The 6,865-nt window shown below is 48.8% G+C and overlaps 1 protein-coding gene across 1 annotated transcript in view; it reads right to left on the bottom strand.

The window, feature by feature from the left end:
- NLRP2 (NLR family pyrin domain containing 2) overlaps positions 1-3,204 on the bottom strand; it is a 35,276-nt gene extending 32,072 nt beyond the window's left edge. Inside the window, exon 1 of the mRNA XM_037745047.1 lies at positions 3,177-3,204. The gene's annotated coding sequence lies outside the window, so the exon portion shown is untranslated. The remainder of the gene's footprint in view (positions 1-3,176) is intronic.
- Positions 3,205-6,865: the final 3,661 nt, after the last annotated feature.

Below are 6,865 nucleotides of genomic sequence, written 5' to 3'. Positions count from 1 at the left end.
CACTATGTTGACCAGGATGGTCTCGATCTCTTGACCTCGTGATCCACCCACCTCGGCCTCCCAAAGTGCTGGGATTACAGGCTTGAGCCACCGCGCCCGGCCCCCCATCTCTATTTAAAAAATATACAAAAAGCGGCCAAGCGCGGTGGTGTGCGCCTGTAGTCATAGCTACTTGGAAGCCTGAAGTAGGAGAATCACTTGAACTCAGGAGGCAGGTGTTGCAGTGAGACGCGAGTGCGCCATTGCACTCCAGCCTGGGCGGCAGAGCTAGACTCCATCTCAAAAAAAAAGGAAAAAAACATTGGCTTGAAGGTGAATTAGTGGTGGAGCCTGGTCTCAGGACACAGGTGTGTGGCTTTTACTTTACCGAAGCTGGCTAGGTGCCGTGAGTCACACCTGTAACCCCAACACTTTGGGAAGCCAAGGTGGGAGGATTGCTTGGGTCAAGGAGTTTGAGACCAGCCTGGAGAACATGGCAAAACCCTCTCTCTACAAAAAAAATACAGAAAAAAAAATGTGCTGGGCACGGTGGCATGCACTTGTAGTCCCAGCTACTAGGGAGGCTAAAGTGGGAGAATCACCTGAGCCCAGGAAGTTAAGGTTGCAGTGAGCCGTGATGGCACCACTGCACTCCAGCCAGGTAAAAAAATAACAGTAAAAAAAAAAAAAAACACCGGGTGCGGTGACTCACACTTGTAATCCCAGCACTTTGGGAAGCTGTGGTGGTTGTATCAGTCCAGTCCAGAAGTTCTAGACCAGCCTGTTAATGTAACAAAACCCTGTCTCGGCCGGGTGTGGTGGCTCACGCCTGTAATTCAAGCACTTTGGAGGCTAAGGCGGGCGGATCACCTGAGGTCGGGAGTTCAGGACCAGCCTGACCAACATGGTGAAACCCCGGCTTTAAAAAAACCAAAAAAAACAAAAACACACACACAAAAAAACAAAACCCTGTCTCTATTTTAAAAACAGCCACAGGGCCGGGCATGGTGGCTCACGCCTGTCATCCCAGCACTTTGGGTGGCCAAGGTGGAAGGATCATCTGAGGTCAGGAGTTTGACACTAGCCTGGCCAACATGGTGAAACCCCACGTCTACTAAAAATATGAAAATTAGCCGGGCGTGGTGACAGGCACCTGTAATCCCAGCTACTTGGGAGGCCGAGGCAGGACAATTGCTTGAACCTGGTGGGGCGGAGGTTGTCGTGAGCCGAGACTGCACCACTGCATGCCAACCTAGGCAACAGACTGAAACGCTGTCTCAAAAAAACAAAAAAATAGCAGTAGCAACAAAAACTTTACAAAGAGGGTACAACACCTCTCTCTCTCTTTTTTTTTATAGCCAGGGCGCAGTGGCTAACACCTATAATCCCAGCACTTTGGGAGGCTGAGGAGGGCAGATCACCTGAGGTCAGGAGTTCGAAAACAGCCCCCTGAGTAGCTGCGATTACAGGTACCTGCCACCATGCCTGGCTAGGAATAACACCTCTTTATGCGATAGCTGTCAATGACGTGAGAATGGCAGCTGGCACAGGTACCTGCATAAGCCTCAGGTCTGGAAGCTGGTCTAGAATGATGCTGAGAGGCTCCATCACCTCAATGAATGAAAGAATAGCTTCTGTTAAGAGGGGGACTCATTAGACACAAAACCTTGGCACTGCCCAGGACCCCACACACAGCAACCACAGCATCTGACCTGTTACAATTCTGCTTTTTTTTTTTTTTGAGTTCCCTATAGCTCTCTGTATACCCTAAATCCCTCAAGAGAACAGAAATAGAAGCATACAAACCCTATCCTCTTATGAGTCAATGTAAACTAGAGTTCTAAGCATCTGCTACTCTTTCCCAAGTCAGAGCCACTGATTTTTTTTTTTAAAGACTGAGTTTCGCTCTGTCACCCAGGCTGGAATGCAATGGTGCCATCTCGGCTCACTGCAACCTCCGCCTCCTGGATTCAAGCAATTTATCTGCCTCAGCCTCCTGAGTAGCCACCACACTACTCAGTGGCCACACATGTGCCACCACACCCGGCTAATTTTCTATTTTTAGTAGAGATGGGGTTTTCCCATGTTGGCCAGGCTGCTCTTGAACTCCCGACCTCAGGCGATCTGCCCACCTCAGCCTCCCAAAGTGCTGAGATGGCCCAGCTACTTGGGAGGCTGAGGCAGGAAAATTGCTTGAACCCAAGAGGTGGAGGTTGCAGTGAGCCAAGATCGTACCACTGCACTCCAGCATGGGTGACAGAGCGAGATTCCGTCTCAAAATAAAATTAAAAAAAAGGGCTAGGATGACAGCGTGAGCCACCTTGCCCAAACCACTGAACTTCTAACAGATGAAAAGGTTTAGCCTGGGCAAGGTGGCTCCTCCTTGTAATCCCAGCACTTTGGGAGGCTGAGGCAGGCGGATCACCTGAGGTCAGGAGTTCGAGACCAACCTGACCAACATGGAGAAACCCCATCGCTACTAAAAATACAAAATTAGCTGATGTGGTGGTGCATGCCTGTAATCCCAGCTACTCGGGAGGCTGAGGCAGGAGAATCCCTTGAACTCAAAATGCGGAGGTTGCGGTGAGCTGAGATCATGCCATTGCATTCCAGCCTGGGCAACAAGAGCAAAACTCTGTCTCAAAGAAAAAAAAAAATAAAAGAAACCAGCTTGGGCAACATACTAAGACCCTATATATAGTGAGTCTCTACAAATAAGTAATTTTATTACTTTTAGCCAGAACAGACGTGGTGGCACACTGCCATGGTCCCAGATACTGCAGAGGTTCAGGTGGGAGGATTGCTTGATTGAGCCCGGGAGGTCCAGGCTGCAGTGAGCCAAAATCATACCACAGCACTCCAGCCTGGGCAACAGAGTAAAACCCTCAGAAAAGGGGTCAGTCGGGGGGAGACAACGGTGAATTGGGCTTCCAGCAAGAGAAGAAAAGCTATTCAATGTTTGCCATGTGTGGTGGCTCAGGCCTATGGTCCCAGCTACTCAGAAGGCTAAGGCATGAAACTCCCTTGAACCTGGGAGGTGTTCAAGCTTGAATGTGATTGCACGACTGCACTCTGCACCCTAGCCTGGGTGACAAAGTGAGACTGTCTCAAAAAAAAAAAAAAAGGAATTTTACCAACTAACTGCGGAATTGAGAAATACAGAAACGAAGCTGCGGAGTTGCCCAGCCGCTACTCACCTCCCAAGGCCCGGCCCTACTCCCCGGCTCTTAGCGCCGGAGGCTGAGACAGGGCTAATAAAAAGGTTTCTCTTTCGGCCCCAACCTGTGATTGGTCCTCAGGGCCTGACCACTGCTGGGCGCTTCCTGTTCCCACCAGGAATCCTGAGAGGTGGGTGCTGACTCCTCACCTGAGCGTCCCCATCTACACCTGTGGTTCTCAATCTTGGCTGCTTGTTAAACTTACCTATCTATCTGGGGCCTCATTTCAAAGCACGAATGCCCAGAGATTCTGGTTGATTGGTCAGATTTGGGCTGCTCCGATACTGGAGTTCTTTAGAGTCCCAGATAATTACGATTGTTGCTGAGTCTGAGAATCACCGCTTAGAAGGCTCAGCTGTGATTGGCTACCTTCTCCATCACACGAGGCATATTATTAATAAAAATCCAACTGCATTTCCATTTAAGTATCAATGACACGTCAACTATGAGACACAAGAAAAGCACCAAATTCATTAGTTTTACACTGGCAGTATTTTTTTTTTTTTTTAAGATGGCGTTTCACCATGATGGCCAGGCTGGTTTCGAACTCCTGACCTCAGGTGATCCACCCACCTCGGCCTGCCAAAGTGCTAGGATTACAGGCGTGAGCCACCACGCCTGGCCACTGGCAGTATTAATTAATTAATTTATTTATTTTTGAGACAGAGTTTCACTCTTGTTGCCCAAGCTGGAGTGCAATGGCGCAATTTCAGCTCACTGTAATCTCCGCCTCTTGGGTTCAAGTGATTCTCCTGCCTCAGCCTCCCCCCTCGTACCTGGGCTTACAGGCGCCTGCCACCGCACCTGGCTAATTTTTGTATTTTCAGTAGAGACAGGGTTTCACCATCTTGGCCAGGCTGGTCTCAAACTCCTGACCTCATGATCCACCTGCTTCGGCCTCCCAAAGTGCTGGGATTACAGGCTTGAGCTACCATGCCCAGACTAATTCTTTTNTTAAAAAAAAAAAAAAAGAAAAAAGAAAAGAAAAGAAATTATAAATTAAATTTATTCCCAAAGTTAACTTGGCCCCATCCAAGAATGAGGGAAGACAGCCAGTCTGTGGGGCTAGATGGAGACAGTGGCATCACACTTCTCGTAGGGTCCTAATTATGCAAAGGCAGCTTTAGTTTCACATAAGGAATTTTATGTGAAATTTTAGTTTGGAACACTGAACAAGTCATCTCAAGTTTCCTTACAAAAGCAAGCCCTCGATCGGGCATGGTGGCTCACCCCTGTAACCCCAGTACTTTGGGAGGCTGAGGTAGGCAGATGAGGTGTGGTCAGGAGTTCGAGATCAGCTTGGTCAATATGGTGAAACCACGTCTCTACTAAAAATACAAAAATTGGCCGGCATGGTGGCTCACGGCTGTAATCCCAGCACTTTGGGAGGTGGAGGCGGGCAGATCACGAGGTGAGAAGTTCAAGACCAGCCTGGCCAACATGGTGAAACCCCGCCTCTACTAAAAATACAAAAATTAGCCGGACATGGTGGTGTGCACCTGTAATCCCAGCTACTCAGGAGTTTGAGTCAGGAGAATTGCTTGAACCCGGGAGGTGGAGGTTGCAGTGAGCTGAGATCATACCACTGCACTCCAGCCTGGGTGACAGAGCAAGACTCCATCTCAAAAAAAAGAAATTCTTTTATTTCCAACAACATTGAAGAACATGAAGGACATTGTGCTAAGTTAAATAAACCACACAAAAAAAGGTGAATACTATATGATCTCACTTATATGTGGAATCTAAAGTAGTCAAATTCATAGGAACAGAAAGCGGAATGGTGGTTGCCAGAGACTGGGTGGAGGGAATCATGGGGAAATGTTTTGCAGAGTACCAAGTTTCAGTTATGCAGCTTGAATAAGTTCTAGAGATGTAATATACAGGAATGTGATTATAGTTAACAATATTGCATAGCATATTTGAAATTTGCTAAGAGAGTAGATCTTTTTTTCTGAGAGGGAGTCTCACTCTGTCACCCTGCCTGGAGTGCAGTGGCACAAACTCGGCTCACTGCAGCCTCTGTCTCCTTGGTTCAAGTGATTCTCCTGCCTCAGCCTCCCGAGTAGCTGGGACGTGCCACCATGCCTGGCTTATTTCTGTATTTTTAGTAGAGATTGGGTTTCACCATGTTGGCCAGGCTGGTCTCGAACTGCTGACCTCAGATGATCTGCCTGCCTTGGCCTCCGAAGTGCTGGGATTATAGGTGTGAACCACTGTGTCCGGCTGACCACAGCCCTTTGATGTCCACAGAGGGTGCTGGCGTCTGTGGTTAGACTCCGGCTGGCGTTCCCTTGACTCTGTTGAGGGACCTCTTTTGGTTGCACCAGGCCCATCATCATGGCCATGAGGACCAGTGAGGCACTTGGTCCTCTGCAGGAGGAGTTCAGGCAGCTGAGCCTGGGTTAGAAGGACAGATGGTTACAGAAGGGGCAGCCAGGCAGCCCCACTAAAAGACCCTAAAGTGGACCCTGTGTCTCTAGTCTACCGACACTAGCCCACACCCACAAAACAATTCTCACCTTTCTTTCCTGCTGTCATCCTGGATGCAGTGGTGGTATCACCAGGGAATTCTACGGTGAAAAAAGACGGCGGTGAGAAACAGGGAGCAGCTGATGTGGTCTGTCTGAGCCCTGCCTGTTGCTTACTTTCTTTTTCTTTTTTTTTGAGGCAGAGTCTCCCTGTGTCTCCCAGGCTGGAGTGCAGTGGCTCCATCTCGGCTCACTGCAACCTCTGCCTCCTGGGTTCAAGTGATTCTCCTGCCTCCACCTCCCAAGTAGCTGGGACTACAGACACCCCCCAGCACACCTGGTTAGTTTTTTTTTTCCAGTGTGTATTTTTAGTAGAGATGGGGTTTTACTATGTTGGCCAGGCTGGTCTCAAACTCCTGACCTCTTGATCTGCCCACACTGGCCTCCCAAAGTGCTGAGATTACAGGCGTGAGCCACCGCACTCGGCCTTTTCCATGTTTTAGAACCAACATATGTATGTCTGCATCTGTATTTCTTTTTGTTTTTTCTTTTTGAGTCAGGGTCTCACTCTGGCGGGAGTGCAGTGGCACAATCATAGCTCACTGCAGGCTACAGGCATACGCCATCATGCCTGACTAGATTTTCATACTTTTTGTAGAGATGGTGTTCTCACGATGTTGTCCAGGCTAGTCTCAACCCCATGGGCTTAAGTGATCTTCCCGCCACCACGGCCTTCCAAAGTGCTGGGATTTCAGTCATGAGCCACCATGCTTGACCTGGGGTTTACTTACCAGGTCCTCTAAACTTTCCTCCACAGTAGGGATTGCCAGGATCCTACCCATTTTTCACGTTCCTTGAGAAAATGAAGGCAAGAAATATTTAGAAAACCTGTCTGAGGTCTTGAAGATCACAAACAGCTGTCAGGTTTGGAAGCCCAGCTCTATTCTAGAAAAAGTCTGAAAGTGAGGGACGGAGGGAAGGGAAAGGATGAATTAAATCCACCAGGCCTGGTGAGGCTGCTCACACCTGTAATCTCAGCACTTTGGAGGCCAAGGCGGGTGGATCACGAGGTCGAGAGATCGAGACCTATCCTGGCCATCATGGTGAAACCCTGTTTCTACTAAAAACACACAAAAAATAGCCAGGCATGTTGGCGCGTGCCTGTAGTCCCAGCTACTTGGGAGGCTGAGGCAGGAGAAT

This window comes from Cebus imitator, unplaced genomic scaffold, assembly GCF_001604975.1.
Source record: "Cebus imitator isolate Cc_AM_T3 unplaced genomic scaffold, Cebus_imitator-1.0 Scaffold190, whole genome shotgun sequence".
Lineage (NCBI taxonomy): Eukaryota > Metazoa > Chordata > Mammalia > Primates > Cebidae > Cebus > Cebus imitator.
This window is presented reverse-complemented; position numbering and strand designations above follow the sequence as displayed.